This window comes from Galeopterus variegatus, unplaced genomic scaffold, assembly GCF_000696425.1.
Source record: "Galeopterus variegatus unplaced genomic scaffold, G_variegatus-3.0.2 Scaffold909, whole genome shotgun sequence".
Classification (NCBI taxonomy): Eukaryota; Metazoa; Chordata; class Mammalia; order Dermoptera; family Cynocephalidae; genus Galeopterus; species Galeopterus variegatus.
The window spans coordinates 356,185-366,733 of NW_007727020.1; positions in this window are offsets into that span (position 1 = coordinate 356,185).

Consider the following 10,549-nt stretch of genomic DNA (forward strand, 5'->3'; position numbering starts at 1 on the left):
ATTTGAAAGGACAGGCTTACTTCCTTCTGATAAAGTCACTAGGAGGAAGCAAGTGAAACACTGAAATAGTGCCAGAGGAGACCACACAGGTGATGTTTCTCTGAGTTTGAAAAACATCCTCCCTGCATCTAAGAGTGTAGCCGAGTAATAGTGACTACAAAGGTGAAATGTGTAAGCTGCAGCATAACTTTAGAAAGGGTCAGTTTATCCAGCTAATGGGAAACGAGCGTTACTATATGGGTGGGTTTTTTGACTCTCCTTGCCCAGGGTTCTTAGGAGAATGTCTGCTTGTGACCCCAGATTTCTCTACAGCTCCTGCTGTCAGACTGAAGCAGGGTATATGGTGCAGAGGCCATTACTGCCAAAGGGCTTGGGTCTCACTGACAGTAGGTTGACCAAAATGGGGGATGATTCCATCAAAAGCGAAGCATCCAAATTTAAAAGACAAGTCCAAGTAGAGGATGAATAAGTAATTAGTTTGAAAAACATCCTCCCTGCATCTAAGAGTGTAGCCGAGTAATAGTGACTACAAAGGTGACTACTAAGGGATCATAGCAAGAAAATTGGGATTTTTGTAGACATATTGAACTGTGTAGACTGAAAAACAAAACAAACCAACCAAATTAACAGACTAATTGAATCTCGACCAGCTGTGAGCAGGTTGTTTTGGCTGCTGCTATGAAAATTTACTTTGACAGTTTAAAAAAATTAATGACAGTTCAAAGGATGAATGTTCAAAGAACTGCTTGAACTCTCAAATAATGAACAATATCTAGAAGGAAAGGCAAAAAGAGGATAGAAGTTAAAAAAAAAAAAAACCAAGCCTCTCCTACAAATACAAGTAGATTGAACTTGCCCATTAAGATCATGTAATTTGGAAAGTAGTCCTTATATTAATACTCTTTTTTCTAATATTTTAGAATAAATGCTGAAATAGAAACATGGATTGGGATCTTGAATATATGTAAAAATTTATTTAAAAGAAGAAATAGGTTGGTAAAAATGTGGCCTTTTAAATAAACTTGCTTTATGTAATTTTTCACTAAAGCAAAACCCAGAAAGATTCTAAATGCGTATTAGAGTGATTTATCAATCAAATTATTTTATTGCATCAAAATGAAAAACTGAACAATTTGACATTTTAAGCAATGAGTCAGTGGTATTCAAATTATATTGTTTTGTCCCCAAAGTATTTTTCCCCTTGGCTGGGATTAGCCGATACTGAGAACCATGCCTCTCCTGAAAATATGGTGAAAGAAATGTTGTACTGAGTCTTCTTAGATCATGTAGACATGGCTGTGGTGTTGGGTTGGTGATGAGAGCTACCATTTATTGAATGCATAGTGTGTGCCAGGCACTGTGCTAACTGCTTTACATGCTTATTCTGTAGTCATCATCTCCATTTTACTGATGAGGAAACGAAGACACAGGAAGAGATGTTAAATAACTTGAGAGTCACACATTGAGTAAATAGTGGAGATGAGATTTGAACCAAGCAGGCTGACTGCAGCTCCAACACCCCACCGATTGAGCCGTATTAAAACAAGGGCTGGAATAAATAAACCTGGGAGTAACCATAGCAATGAAAGTAAGGAACCTGAAGAACTGTTGACATGCCCAACTCAATCAATATAAAGCCTGCTACCCCAATTTTCCTCTTTCCACGCCCCCCTCCCCATTTTCCCTATTGCTACTATTACAAAGCAAACAAAGCTATCCAAAATAGTCTGCCCCTAAATGAACTGGAGACAGAAACTTCATTTATTTATACTTTTTTTTTTTTTAATCTTATAGATTTAGTAAAGAAGGAACTTCTATATTTTCCACTTAGCACAGGTTGGTTTCTTGGTACACAAAGTACGTCCCTGTATTAAAGACATGGTCTTCTGTCGCCATCTTCAGGAAGAGATAAAAATATCTCCTCTACCTTTACTTTCACTGTCAATTTTTAGTACCCTCCTGATTCAACCAGAGATTATGTACAAAGAGATAAAAGCAGAATTAAAAACCAAATTTCTTAGCACACTTTGTAGCAGCCCAGTATTTAAAGAGGAACTAAAATCTAGACTACAGTTTAGAGAAAGGATTGTTTTATAAAAGTTGATCCTGGGCCGAGCCTGTGGCGCACTCGGGAGAGTGCGGCGCTAGGAGCGCACCACCACTCCCACCGCGGGTTCAGATCCTATATAGGGATGGCCCGCAGCACTCCCACCGCGGGTTCAGATCCTATATAGGGATGGCCCGTGCGCTCACTGGCTGAGCGCGGTGGGGCCGGTCTCAAAAAGGACAAATAAATAAATAAATAAATAAATAAAAGTTGATTCTAACATCTTTAAGGAAAATTTGGGGTCTTCTTTAAACACTATTTCTTCATAAATAAGCCTGTAAGCACAGTCCTTGCTTTCTAAAGGTTTATGTTCAAAGAGCAGAGGACAAACTGTATCTTGTTTCTTTCTGACGTATTTCTGTTGGGGTGGCGCCCCCTCTTGCCCTCCGTGGTCTGTAGAACACACTTAGCTCTTTGCTGGTGGGGACGTTGTCTGCTCACCAATTATCCCCAGCAACCAGCAAGGTTTGTGGCCCCTTGTTTGCACCCAATAAACTCTTATCAAATAGATGTTTTCCTTCTTGTATTCCATAACTGGGAGCCTTCTGGGAGGGATATTTTAAATATTGATGATGTATAACTATAATTAACAATAATAAAAATTTGACTACTTCTATGTACTAGGCATTCTAAGCACTTTACATGCATTCATTCATTGAATCTTCACAATGTATTCATGAAGTGTGTCTTGTTATCTCCATTTTATTGTTATCTCTATTTTAAAGATGAAGAATCTGAGGTGTTGGGAGGTAATTAACTTGCCAAGGGTTGCATATCCAGGTGGCAGGATTGGACTTGATTGCAGATGTCTGAGTTTGGAGCCTAATCATCACCTGCACTCCCTCCCCATTACTCATTGGAGGAAATAATGAACCAAGATTTTACTTGACCCATTTTCATGAAAATATAATAAAAAAACTTTGCAAAAGGAATGAATAAACACCTTCAGATGGAAAGAAGCCCAAGAGAAGGTTCTACAGGAGATGCTGCTTCTCTGATTCTGCCTCTTAGCATCTTGGCTATAAGAGAGAAGATGTGCCCTGTCCAGGATCCTGGCTCTAACGATATTTTGAGAAATTTAAAAAATATTTATTTTAAAAAATGGAAAAATGAAATATATGGAACCTTTCAAACATATAAGAAGTTACAGAGAATAGTATAGTGAACCTATATATACCCATTACCCAGCTTCAGTAATTATTAACTCAGAGCCAATCTGGTTTTATCTATAACCCCATCCACATCTCCATACCCTCTCCAGGTTATTTCTAAGCAAATTAAACAAATTCAGACATTGGAACTTCTCATAAATAAATAGTTCAGCATGTATCTCTGAAAGATAAGGACTCTCGTTAAGAAGCACAACTACAATAACATTATAACACCTGAAATTAATAACACTTCAGAATTATCAAGTATTGAGTGTTCACATTTCCATGGTTATCACATATATATATATATATATACACACACACACATACATATATACACACACACATACATATATATTAACAGTTTGTTCAAATCAGTATCCAAATAAGCCTCATGAGATGGTTTGGTATGTCTTTCAGATATCTTTTAATAGTTTCCCCTCCATCCCTCATTTTTAATTCTTACAATTTGTCCTACTAAAAAAAGGTTGTCTTTTAGAATTCCTCAAATCTAGATTTTTGCTGATTGTATTCCTGTGATATTATTTAATATGCTCCAATACGATGGCTGAAAAATGCTTAAAATTTTATTATTTTTTTTAACTTTAGGGTCTAGCCTTAGGGACACATCCTTTTTATTCTTTTTGTCCTTAGGTATATTCTCAGAAATGTACATTTTTCCATGTTTTAAAATCAGCATAGTTTTAATTTGCATTTCTCTTATTTCGAGAATTTTTTTCACATGATATGGGCCATTTTTATTTATTCTGATGTGAACTGCCTGTTCATATTTTTTTCATAGAGTTACTGGTTATATTTTTATCAAAACAAGCTCTCATATGAGGGCACTTCGAAAAGTTCATGGAATAATAGGATTAAGAGATAATACAAATCTTTCTGTGAACCTTTTTAAAGAACCCTCAAATATTAGGTATATTTATCCTTTCTCTGTGATGTCAATTACAAATATTTTCCACAGTTTATCATTTTTTCTTTTCAATTTCTTTTTTTTTTTTTCCTTTTTGTCTTTTTTTTTACTGACCGGTAATGGGATCGCAACCCTCGGTGTTGCGCCCGCACCGCACTCAGCCAGTGAGCGGGAACCAGTTTCCACATGGGATCCGAACCCTTGGCGGGAGCGCCGCCACGCTCCCAAGCGGCGCGCTCTCCAGTGCGCCACCGGGCCGGCCCTCAATTTCTTAAGATAGTCTCTGCCATGCAAAAGATTCTTAAATTTTTGGTAACTGAATATATCAGTTTTTGCCCATATTGTTACGGATCTTGAGTCAGAGTCAGGAATGTTTTTCTCATATCCTGGTTATAGGTAAATTTTGATACATGTTTTCTTTTAGTACTTGATAGTTTCATTTTTACTTTATATTTCTCACCCATTTGAAATTTATCCAGGTGTCAGGTGTAAGGAATAAATCAAATTCTGTCTTCTACAGGGCAGGTTTTAAAATTCAGGACTTTATGAAGACAGCAAAGGGATCAGTTCAGGATGACTGAACCCACGTGCTCTGATGTAATCTAAGTAGGCTCATGATGGAGAGCTAGGATCCTGTTCTCACTCTCCATTCCAGCTTGTCCTTACTGAAGAACTGGTGCTACACCTAGTCCCTGGGGTTGTGAGAACAATCCATTCTCTGCTCTTCTCAGGTATGGCTTCCTCTTCTCAAAGATCTGCTGATCACCCTCTTGCCCAGTGGGCTGTTGCCCCATGCCACTCTGTGCTTGGAATGGGTCTTCTTTGTTATGGAGACTTTCCAGGGAAGTGCTTACTCTTCACCTTTGTACATGCTGAGTTCATGTGTAGTATGAAGTCTCAATTCCAGTGTCAACTGATGTTTGTACAGAGCTTTGCTGACCTCCCTGTCATGGTTGAAAAGTGGTTTGACATCTTTGCTTGAGCCTTTATAAATCTCTGACCTGAGTTTTTGTACATCAGCCTTCTCTTGGCAGGTTATGTTCTCTCTGGTTAGTGGGGGAAAGGAAAGATTTTATTAATGGCAATAATAATAAAAATAGCCAAAATGTATGTGCCAGGCACCAGGCTTACACCTAATGCTTGAGGAGCCAGGGGAAGACTACTAAAGAAGGCCCATGTTCCATATGAATACCTTCTTTGAAGTTAGATGTGAAGCAAAATATACTAATGTGCCTTCATAACAGTCTGGAAGGACAGATTCAAATGGAGTATTTCTGGACTTCCTTGAGTTCCAAGCCAGAATATGGTAGTGTGAGAAGTGGCTCCTGCCTCTAGACTGCCCCCTTCTTGTCCCACCTCCCACTCTGTTCATACCACAAGAGGCCTGACACAAGTTGGTGGGAACTCAGCCCATACATCCAAGCTCCAGGTACATACTCCCTCACTACACAAATAGCTGTCCCTCCAGGTCAACTCTGGCCCAGGAGAGCATACTCTAGCAGAGTAGTCCAGAAGATAGCCTGCAAGTGGGCCCAGGACTGTTTGTGTTAGGTAATTCCAGGCTCTCAGGAACCTAAAACCTGGTCTAAAAAGGGGAGGGAGCAAGGACTCTGGGTGGGTATTTCTCCTTGATCCTGAAGAATCTTTGCTTCATAAGGAAATGGAGAGTCAATATGGGGCCTTGGGTTGCTTTATATGTATTTAACTCATTCAGTCCTTACAACAATCCTGTGAGATAGGTACTATTATGCCCATTTTATAGATGAGGAAACTGAGGCTTAGAGAGATTAGGTAATCTGCCCAAGGCCAAAAAACTACTAAGTGGCAAAATAAGGATTACAATTTAGGCAGTCTGGCTCCACAGCCTTGTCTACTGAACTGAAAGAATTTCCCCATTGCACTATGCCATGATAATTTCTGTGTAGCATTATTAATTCCTCCTCATATCAGTACTCAGATAATATTTCTCTGAATATACAAACACTCAATAAAGTTGTTGTTCTGGACTCTCTTTATTCTTGGCAATCATGAGAGCCTCCTTCAGTAGTAGAATTAAGGTATCTCTAAGATACCTTACAGCTCTAGAATCCTGATTCTTAGGCAGAGATTATTACAATTTCCTCTTAAAGGCAGAAGGATGACCCATGAACCAGGACCCAGGCAGAGGCCCCTGGGCAGCCTCTTCCTGCTGGAGCAGAAGACAGGAATAAGTGGCAAACACCGCTTCTGCACAGGTGACTCACTACAGCCACCACCACAGCTACTGCCACCACAAGGATGGCTCACCACCACAGTAGCAGCCAGGATCACCCTGTAGGCAGCCTGCTGCACACTGAACTGCATTGACTCAAGGAGAATCACCAGTGGAGCCTGCAAATAGAGGAGGAATCTTTCTCCTCAAAGCCCACTCCAGAGTAATAGAAGAAGCAACTACTTTACCAGATGACCAGACATCAACGTAGAGATATTAGAAATACAAATAAACAAGAAAGTATGACACCACCAAATTAATATGGTAATTCTCTAGTGCTAGACCTCCAGAGAGCAGGAAACCCTTGAAGTGACTGAAAAGAATTCCAAGCAACAATCTTAAGAAAACTCAATGAGACAGGAGAAAACTCAAATAGAGAACACAATGAAATGAGAAAAAATATCCAGGATAGGAAGGAGGAAACTTACAAAGAGATTAATACCTTAAAAAAGAATGTAGCAAAATTCCTGGAACTTAAGAATTCATTAAATGAAATAAAAAAACAAACACACAACTGAGAGGTTAAGCAGCAGGATAGAGCAAGCAGGAGAAAGAATTTCATATCTCTAAGATGGTCTTTTTGAAATAACCCAGGTGGACAAAAACAAAGGAAAAAATAATTTCATAATTCATAAAATGAAGAAAATCTAAGAGAGCTAACAGACAACCTTAAGCACACAAACATTTGAATCATGGGTTTTCCAGAAGGGGAGGAGAAAGGAAGAGGTATGAAAAGCCTATTCAATGAAATAATAATGGGAAACTTCCCAGGTATAGGGAGAGACACAGACCTTCAGATCTAGGAGGTTCAAAGATCCCCAAACAGATTCAATTCAAAAAGATCCTCTCCAAGACACATTATAGTCAACCTGACAAAGCTCAAAGACAAAGAGAAAATCTTAAAAGCAGCAAGAGAAAAGCATTAAGTCACCTATAAGGAAGCCACTATCAGACTAACAGCAGACTTCTCAACAAAAACTCTACAGGCCAGAAGAAAATGGGATGATATGTTCAAATACTAAAAGAAAAAACTGCCAGCCAAGAATACATTACCCAGCAAGGCTATTCTTTGGAAATGAGGGAGAAATAGTGTATTTTCCAGAGAAACAAAATCTGCAGGAGTTCACCACCACACGACCAGCCCTGCAAGAAATCCTCAAGAAAGTGCTGCATCTGGAATCTGAAAAATGATAATTACTATCACAAATACACAAGAAAGAACAAAACCCACTGGTAAAACAAAAATGCAAACAAGAAAGAGAAAGAAACTAAATCTTACCACTACAAAAAACTATAATGACAGTGTAATAATGCCCCTGCTTTATTTCTGATTTTAGTAATTTTGATCCTCTCTTTTTTTTCTCGGTCAGTCAAGGTACAGATTTGCAATTTTTGTTGATCTTTTTAAAGAATCACCTTTTGGTTTTGTTGATTTTCTCTATTGTTTTTTAATTCCCTATTTCATATATTTCTGTTATAACCTTTGTTATTTCCTATTTACATTTGCTTTTGGTTCAGTTTGCTTTTCTTTTTCTGTTTTCTTAAGGTAGAAGTTTACATTACTGATTTGAGATTTTTAAATTTTTCTTATTTATTTATTTAGCAGCTGGCTGGTATACGGATCTGAACCCATGACCTTGGTGTTACAAGGCTGTGCTCTAACCAACTGAGCTAACTGGCCAGCCCAGAGATTTTTCTTATTTTTAATATAGGTGTTTACAAGTATAAATTTTCCTCTAAGCACTGCATTAGCACAGCATCCTATAAATTTTGATATGTTGCACTTCGATTTTTATCTCTAAGTACTCTCCAATTTCCCTGTGATTTTTCTTTTTACCCATTGCTTATTTAGGAGAGTGTTGTTTAATTTCCACACATTTGTGGATTTTCTAAATTTCCTTCTGTTATTGTGGTCAGAGAACATATTTTCTATGATCTTAGTCTTTTTAAACGTATTAAGACTTGTTTTGTGGCAATAATATAAAATAAAATAAAATGACCACAAAAGACCCTGTATAACTAAAGCAATCTTGAACAAAAAGAACAAAGTTGGAGGTATCAGACTTCTTAACTTTAAAATATACTAAAAAGCTATAGTAACCAAAACAACATGGTACTGGCATAAAAATAAACAAATAGACCAATAGAACTGAATAGAGAGCCCAGAAATAAACCCACAAATTTACAACCAACTTATTTTCAACAAAGGAGCTAAGAATATACAGTGGGGAAAAGACAGGCTCTTTAATAAATAGTTCTGGGAAAATTGGATATCTACCTGCAGAAGATTGAAACTAGACCCCTATCTCTTACTACACACAAAAATCACCTCAAAATGGATCACAGACCTAAATTAAGACCCCAAAATATGAAACTAACAGGAGAAAACATAGGGGAAAAGCTTCACAAAATGGGAGAGGGAAGAACTATTTTGAGTGAGGCTACAAAGGCACAGGCAACTAAAGCAAAAATACACAAATGCGACTACATCAAACTGAAAAGCTTCTGCACAGCAAAGGACACAGTCAGCAAAGTGAGAAGACAACCTACAGAATGGGAGAAAGTGCAAACTACACATCCGACAAGAAGCTAATATCCAGAATATATAAGGAACTCAAAACAACTCAACAGCAAAAAAACAAATAACCCAATTAAAAAATGGGCAAAGGACCTGAACAGACATTTCTCAAAAGAAGACATACAGATGGCCAATAAGCACTTGAGAAAATGCTCAACATCACTAATCAATAAGGAAATTCAAGTTAAAACCACAACAAGATATCATCTCACCCTAGTTAGAATGGCTATTATCAACAAGATGGAAAATAATGAATGCTGACAAGGATGCAGAGAAAAGGGACCACTGCTACATTGTTGGTGGGAACGTAAATTGGTAAAGCCATTGTGGAAAACAGTATGGAGGTTCCTCAGAGAACTAAAAATAGATCTCCATTATGATCCAGCTATCCCACTACTGGGTATAAACCCAAAGGAAATGAAATCAATATATCAAAAAGACACCTCCCATGTTCACTGAAGCACTGTTCGCAATAGTCAAGGGATGGAATCAATCTAAATGCCCATCAAGAGATGAATAGATAAAAAAACTGTGGTATATATAACAATGAAATACTATTCAGCTATAAAAAGAAATGACATCCTATCATTTGTAGCAACATGGAGAGTACTGGAAACCATCATGTTAAGTGAAGTAAGTCAGGCAAAGAAAGACAAATACTGTATGATCTCACTCATATGTTGAATAAAAAAAAAAAGTGGTTGTCATAGAAATAGAGAGTAGAATAATGGTTACCAGAGGCTGGAAGGGGAGGGGGGTGGGGGAGGAGAAGCTGTGGACTATCCAGTACAAAACTGTGTTATCTACCCTAAGTGAATCATTGTGCAGTATACACATGTATTGAAACAACATACTGAACCCCACAAATATGTACAAGTAAATGTTAAAAAAAAAAAAAGAAATATCAAATGATGTGTTGAAGTTGTAAATGTGTGTACATTGCAAGTTGGTCTTCAGGTAAACTAAACTTTACATAGAGTCCTAGCTAGTTACGTTTAAAAGACAGACTGTCTCTGGATATCTAGGAATGCTTTTTAGAATGGGTCCTTTTCAAACATGCATAAAAGAGGTCTTTTCTTACTTGTCTGATCTGGTTCTTTTATGTTATCTTTATTGTACAGAGAATGTAAAGGAACCTCACCTTTAATAAAAAGATCATGGAATCTTTTCATTGATTTGATATTCTCTCAGACTGTACTGCCTACCACAATAGACGGAGCATCTTCAGCCTTTGTTGAAAATGTTTGAAAAGAGATAGGGGAAAAAAACTTTAGATGTTCTTTTTTTCCACAAATGAGTGACAATTCCCTATTCCCTTTAGCCCTAGCATTTTGTATCTTCTAATGTGATTTGTACGGTTTATGCAAAATATTTAATATTCCTGTAAAAACACTAAACATAAGACAAGTTCTGTATAGATTAAAACCAAAAGCTTTAATTTTTTTTCTTCTTTTTGTCTTTTTTACTGACCGGTAACGGGATTGCAACCCTCGGTGTTGCGCCCGCACCAGGGACCGGCAACGGGATTGCAACT